Source organism: Thalassophryne amazonica, chromosome 17, assembly GCF_902500255.1.
Source record: "Thalassophryne amazonica chromosome 17, fThaAma1.1, whole genome shotgun sequence".
Lineage (NCBI taxonomy): Eukaryota > Metazoa > Chordata > Actinopteri > Batrachoidiformes > Batrachoididae > Thalassophryne > Thalassophryne amazonica.
The window spans coordinates 14,188,178-14,195,851 of NC_047119.1; positions in this window are offsets into that span (position 1 = coordinate 14,188,178).

Genomic DNA, 7,674 nt, shown 5'->3' on the forward strand with positions numbered 1-7,674 from the left:
GCGTAAAGCACTGTTTACCATATCAATGTAGCGAGGGGGAGGGGCGGCTCCTCAAACTGAATGAGCCTCGAAGTGTGAATGTTGCTTTCAGAGCAGGAGAGAACAAACACACAGTCAACTTCATAGTAGAAGTTTGTGATGTGACCTTGTGTAATAGCAGACAGAAATTGCTTTGAGATGAAGACAAACAAAACGCATAGACCATTTTGTATATAAAATGTGCATTTGTGTTTATTGTTTGAACCTTTTTGTTGTACAGTCTTTCACACAAGAGCCCAATTTACTTTTAAAAAGTGTCAAAACAGTTTTTTATTATAGTTTGCTGTGTGTTTTGAATAAATGTGTGTGGAAAATTATTTGCCGCTTTACTTTTTCCTTTCTTATTTCTGATTGTAAACCTTTATTACACTTCTAAAACACAACGATGGCATATATATTTTGAAAGTACAGGTTGTCCTGAAAAAAAGAGACATAAAACTTGATTGTGGGATACAGAAAGAGCTGTTAACAGCAATAATAAAACATTTGTGCCAGCCGACTGTCCAAACTGTCCAAAAAATGCCCTCGGACCCCAGATGATTATCCACTGAATCTGAAACATGACGGTAGATGCATGAAGCGACGTGGAATAAGTCTCTTAGCCAAAGGTTATTCCATGTGACATCAGTGAACCTATGGCCTTGGCGGAGGTTTGCGCTCTCCGAGTGCTTCTAGTTCAGAAATGGTATGAAAAAGTTAGAATATTTGTCAGATATTTTAGATATAAATGGTCACTTTCTTAGTTTGTCAGAGTTTGAGTCAAAATTTAATATAAAAAGTTCTAATAGGGAATTTAACAGAGTTTGTAAAGCTATACCTATTGCTTTAATAACATGATTCAAAATTATTTAAATTATCATAAAGAACAAACACTGTTACCAAAGATACAACTGAATATTTCCCTTAAAGATAAAAAATATGAACAATAAAATGATTAATCAATTATTTGAACATAAACTATTTCACGATTTGGATAGAAGTGCAAGAATTTACAATAGGTAAGATAAAATTACAAACAATTATATGAACTTTTTGAAATTGCCAATACCTCCTAAAATGAAAGAAATGCAGTTTAAAATTTAGCATGGTTACTACCCAGTTGCAAATGTATTGAAAAAAGGTTTTGCTTCGAGGTGGAGCCGTGTGACTTTTGCTCTCAGGAGGAGGAAACAACTGAACATCTGTTTTTCTCCTGTTCTGAAACAAAATCTTTTTGGAATGAAGTTAAAAGGTGGATGCAAATCAAAATAGACAAAATACCACAACTAAATTTGGAACAAATTCTTTATGGTATAGACAAAATGCCAAAAGAGATAACAAGACTCAGTAATATTGTTATAATTATGGGTAAATACCACATACATAAAAGTAAATGGCAAAGAGTTTTGTACATTACATTGTGTAAAAAAAAAAAAAAAAAAAAAAAAAAACTCCACTCGGGTTCAGCGCCCTCTTGTGTCTGGGAGGAAACACCACATTACTACTTGTGTTTGTGATTCTTCTTCTTCGTGTTTTTTGGCAGATGACATGTTTCTTGGTGTCTGTGCATACTGCCACCAACTGTACCGTAAATGTAAGACTCATGGCATCACTGCCAAAAAAAGCAAAAAAACAAATCCCTGTGTTGAAGGCAGCTGGGGTCCTACTGCTGCCCCACCCAACGCAGTCGACACAACCTCAAAGCTCACATCTACAACAGCTTTTCCACCTGGTCTCTGACCCTGCAAATAATCAATAATAGAGCACTGTGCAATGCTTTGACTTTCTTAAAATCACCTAATTTGCCCAAAGCCTTAAAGTATGACCGGGTGACATGCCCCAAACGACCTGCCATCTCCAGCAATTTCTGCTCCCCGCCAAACTCTTTCCATCCCCATGTCTGTCATAAAGGGTCCATTTGAATTCCAACTGGGAGGAGGATCCAACTGGGAGGAGGACCTATTAAAGACACAGGACATGCTGGTGGGATTATATTTTCCAGATGACTTGGGAATGCTTCATGATCCCCAGGGAAGAGTTACAGGAGTTGGCCGAGGATAGGGAAGTGAGGGATGAGCTCCTTGTTCTGCTGCCACCACGACCCGGACCCAGATAAGCTGCAGAAACTGAACAAATGAATTTTTGTGCACGTATGGCAGAATAACACTGCAATATTGAATCAAGAGCATTTAATTTGATTTGAAGTACTAAAAAAAGAAGAAAATTGATTTGATTTTTATCGATTGCATGTGTTGTGCAATACCAGGGACTGTGGGAAATTAGAAAGAAAAAAAACCTAATCAGATGAAGAATGGCAACAACGAGAATTCATCATAATTTTTTTTTTATTATTATTTTTAAATTATTATTATTATGGCATGACTCTATAATATTGACACTCTTCCACCACATGAGGGTGCTGTTAATCAAGTTATAGTTGCACGTGTTTGCTGTTTGGCTGCACTGATGGCTCAGCAGTCACAAATAAACCATTGCTTCTTCTTGTTTGTTTTTCCTGCTTCATTCTTATTTTCCAGCACTTTTGTACAGTACGGCTGATATAAATCCACACCTTTCTGGCGGCTTTATTTTTGCTCCTTCCTAATCCTTCCTAAATCAAAGCTACTTGCCTCCTGGTGTTATTTCCAAACACACTTTACTTCACCGTCCTCTTTGCTCTCAGCAGGACTTCACTCAGTAAAGTGCAGGCTGGACCATCATGGAGGAAGCACATTAATTTTCAGGGCTTTTTGGTGTCTCAAGTGCTTCAAAGATAACCCTAAACCAAGAAAAAATAGAAACAAATAAATTTACAAAGCATTTAAAATTAAAGCTGAATCAGTCACCTGAGGTGACTCATGAAGGTGGGCATCTAAAACACTGGCCATCTTTTACTGCAACTGGGGGAGCTTGGACAATGCTCTCTGGGGTTCACAGATGTGAATGTGGCCAGATCTTGGTGGGTGGAAACACCTGCTGTTGGTCTGATCACTCCAATAGTTGTCATCTACTTGGCATGAAGGACATGGTCCTTCCAGTGGTGTCAGATATCACCACCATCAACAAGCACGAAGCTCAGACTTTGGATAGTAGAGAAGCTTGAATCTTCGACTGGACTGGGTTGCTTGACAGGAGGACCTTTTGCTTCAAATCGCAGAAGCTTCCGCAGCTAAAATTCTTGCTCTGGTAGTCTGACTTCTGTTTTTACTCTTGTAGAGAAGAATAACAGAAGCCACAAAAGCTGGAGTTTTAAACTTAACCAGACCCCTCCTACTGAGAGGCAGACTGCTATAGGCTAGTGACTAAACAATTGCTCTAATTAGCACAGATTGTGCTCTAGTTAGCACCCTCCTAATGACAGGGCAGCTGTCCCTCCTAACGATGGGACTGACACCTCTCCTGACGACTTTTCTGATGACATGAATGACTCATTACCATGAACAAAAGACTGAAACTGCTTTGACCTGAGTACCCCATTGTAAACAGGGGACAAAGCGCGTCTCAGAACCCCTCCACACTCAGACTTTGGAGTTCTTTGAAGACCCTGTCTGTTGACTCAATCTGTGCGCCAAGTGTAATCAGTCATAACTAAGTAAAGGGGATGTTTTATTCGCAGCTACACGTGGTGATTGGGGACTGGCCTTGGCTGGGGAAGTAACCTGTGTCAGACTGTTATCTCATCCAGGAGGCGTCGTAGACTCTCATCTGCTTCATGCTAAGAAATCCTGAAATAAGCACTGGCACCATTAAGCCTCAAAGCCTATACAGGACTCACTTATTTACAAAGTAGTGTTAAAACTAACTGTTTATTGATTATTTTCTTGTTTTTAGTGAAAAGTAAACATCCAGAGAGCCTCTATATGTAACTTTCTACATAGGCTTAGTGTAGCTTATGTAGCGAAAGGGAAAACCTGTGTTATCTGTTGTTGCCATGTAGTGGTAACAAGTGGTATTTGAGAACTGTATGAATTTTGGTCACTGGTCATGGCTATTTCAATGCGTCAACTGGCACTGACAGGGCAGGGTAATAAGGACTACCGGTACTGGTCCCTGTGGATCTGGTAACCATGGAAATAATGACTCTGATCCTTGCCTTTGCAGAAAATTAAGGACTATGTTCCACCACATACTCTTTTTCTCTTCCAGTGTGGCACCAGTGGATGGATGTGATATTCTCAGCCTGGTGGCTTAGGAGATTGATTATGTTCTTATGAGAACATTCTCGAGATTCTAGCAGAACTGTCGGATCTATAGAAGTGCCCACTTTTTGAACTCTGACCACAGACTTGTTGTGGCCTCCTTAAGGACCCTCTGCCTCTGCTCAGTGCAAAAGGCAAAATCTTACTAAATATCAAGATCAGATTGCTTTACTAGAGGTTCTGTACAATTTGAGTGGAGTCCTGCAGACGTGGACACAAGAACTAACTTGAATGGAATGTTAGAATTCTTTTATGGTAAGACCCTAAAAGGTGTCGGGTGGGCACGTTTCATCTCTGACCATTCTGGATATAATCCGAAGGGGTTGTAGTGCTTGAGTTGAGGTAAATTTGGGGCTATATAAGGCAATTAAAAACTAGGCAGTGATGGCACTGGGGGTAGACCAGGAGGGTTTTGTTGAGAGAGTCCTCAACCAGGTGACACAGTCTTATGATGATTGGCCAGGTTACACTGGAAACAAAGTCCTGTATTCCTCCAAACCTGCATAGAGAGTCTTGCCTTCTGTCTTCACCACGATGGTCTGGTACAGTGATCTTAACTTGAATTATGTCAATTTGAATAATTCTCTACTGTAAGTTTAATTAATATTGATTAATGAAAAGTAACCTCTAGCTTTTTTAAGTACAAATAATCACATTAATGTATACTTATAGACAAATTCAGAATGTCCAAAAATATTAGTCCAACTCTGCTGACATGTTCTAAAAGCTGCCACCAGAAAGTCATTCATTCCTGGTAGCCATCCAGCACAGACACAATAGGGTTCATATGGGTTCATCACATTCTGACAGTTGCTTGCGCGCGCGCACACACACACACACACATCACTGTGCAGAAGGTAATGCTGCAGGCTGGCAGCTGAAAATACTTTGGTGCATGACATAAAGATTAGTTCAAGTTCAGAAGGATTTTATCCCTCAATCACAACCTGATCAAAAGTTTGACACCGATCATAAATTAAAAGCAACACAGCGTACAAACCCATAAAACTCTATGAGTAGACTTCCTGCGGACTCGTATGAACTCCATTGATTTTATTTCTATCTGACTCTCACAGCCAGTACACCCACCCACACACTCTAGGGTGACACATTGGTGTCATCAGCTCAGCGGGATGCCCACTGGCCTCCGGGAAAAGCATTACAATACACATGACAGCTCATAACAAGAGGTTCATCAGCGAGTGCAGTGTGTGCCACCGTGAATCATTTTTAGCCTTCCGGTTTTCTGCAAGACATATTAATAAGAAATGAACACTAGCTGCTTTATGTCGAGATCTGTTTTGTCTTATTTGTCATTTTCCCTTCACCATATGTTTCTGGACTTTCTCTAAAGAACATGCACACATGGTCTGAAGTGTGCATGAGATGAGCAAATTCTCACTGCTCAGTCTTCCTTCATAAATTCCAGTTCATGTGTTGGGAAAATAACACACATCTTTTATAAATGAGGCCTTCACAATCACAACGTATTAAAGTTTGTAGTGAACATTACTTCCAATGCTGCAGTGAGGTGTTTTAAAAAAGTAGAACATTGTCAAAACTAGAAAACAAACTCTTCCTGTTCCTGTCACTTTAAACAGAAAGGAGCTGCTTGCTACAGCCCATCTCCTTAAGAGAGGAGCAGTGTCATGACTGTTTTTTGTGTTTCTCCAAAATGCCAAATAAGGCAATACTATTAATAGTGTACACCCTACTTTGGTTTGTAGATAATTATATGGAACTATATGCAATACGAAGAGTTGCATCTTATAAATAACTAAGAAACACAAGAGTAACATTAAGTGGAGCTAATGGATGACATTTCCCATTAATTACTGACAAGAGGAAGGTCATCAATCAGTTTCACTTGCAGCACCACAACTTTAACACATTATCTATATGATGTTGATCTACAGCAGTTACATAGACATGATGTGAAGGGATTATTTATTGACAAATGGCCGCAAGTTAGCATTATCGTGTGTTTAAATTGATGAAACATGATAGTTATGCTTCTTATTAAGGGAGAAAAGTGAATATAAATATTTATGACTTTAGAACCGTAAAACCGCTTCTGCATCCGATTTGTATTAATAGATTAATACAAATAGATCAATAGATCCTTACACAATGTTCTACACCAGTGTTTCTGAAACTTTTTGAGACCAAGGACAAGCCAATAAAAAAAATCTTGTGGATCACCTAACTCCCCAATACTCAAAAACAATAACAAACTACATAGGAGATGAGTTAATAATGAAAATAATACATATATGCTTATATGCAGTGAGGCAGAGAAGTATTTGGTCCACTGTCAATTTTGCAAGTTTTCCCACCTGCAGAAATAAGTGTTTGGTCACCTACCAACCAGCAAAAACTCTACATGGTTGCTTTTCGTCTAATTCTGGTTACACCTGTTAGTTTTTCTGCACGCTTTACCTGTATTAATTGCACCTGTTTGAACTTGTTACCTGTTTTAAAGACACCTGTTCACACACTCAATCACACTCCAACCTATCTACCTTGGCCAAGACCAAAGAGCTGTCTAAGGACACCAGGGACAAAATTGTAGACCTGCACAAGGCTGGGATGGGCTACAGGACAATAGGCAAGCAGCTTGGTGAGAAGTCAAAAACTGCTGGTGCAATTGGTAGAAAATGGAAGAAACACAAGATGACTGTCAATCTTTCTTGGTCTGTGGCTCAATGCAAGATCTCATCTTGTGGGGAAAGGATGATTTTGAGAAAGCCCAGAACTACACGGAAGGATATGGTCAATGACCTGAGAGCTAGGACCACCATCATAAAGATGACATTAGTAACACACTACGACGTCATGTAGGGCACGCAAGGTCCCTCTGGTCACACCAGCACATGTCCAGGCCAGTGAGGTTACCAGTGACCATCTGGGTGATCCAGAAGGAGGCATGGGAGAAGGTCATGTGGTCAGATGAGCCAAAAATAGAGCTTTTTGGTATCAACTCCACTCGCCGTGTTTGGGGGATGAGAACAACCCCAAGAACATTTTCCCAACCGTGAAGTATGGGGTGGAAACATCATTTTTGTGGTTGGTTTTCTGCAAAGGGGACAGGACGACTGCACCGTATTGAAGGGAGGATGGATGGTGTCATGTTTTGCAAGATTTTGGCAAACAACCTCCTTCCCTCAGTAAGAGCACTGAAGATGGGTCGTGGCTGGGTCTTCCACCATGACAGTGACTCCAAACACAAAGCCAGGGCAACTAAGGAGTGGCTCCGCAAGATGCATTTCACGGTCCTGGAGTGGCCGAGCCAGTCTCCAGACCTGAACTCAATAGAAAATCTTTGGAGGGAGCTGAAACTCCAAACCTGAAAGATTTGGAGAAGATCTATATGGAGGAGTGGACAAAAATCCCTGCTGCATTGTGCAAACTTGGTCAAGTACTAGAGGAAACGTCTGACCTCTGTAATGGCAAACAA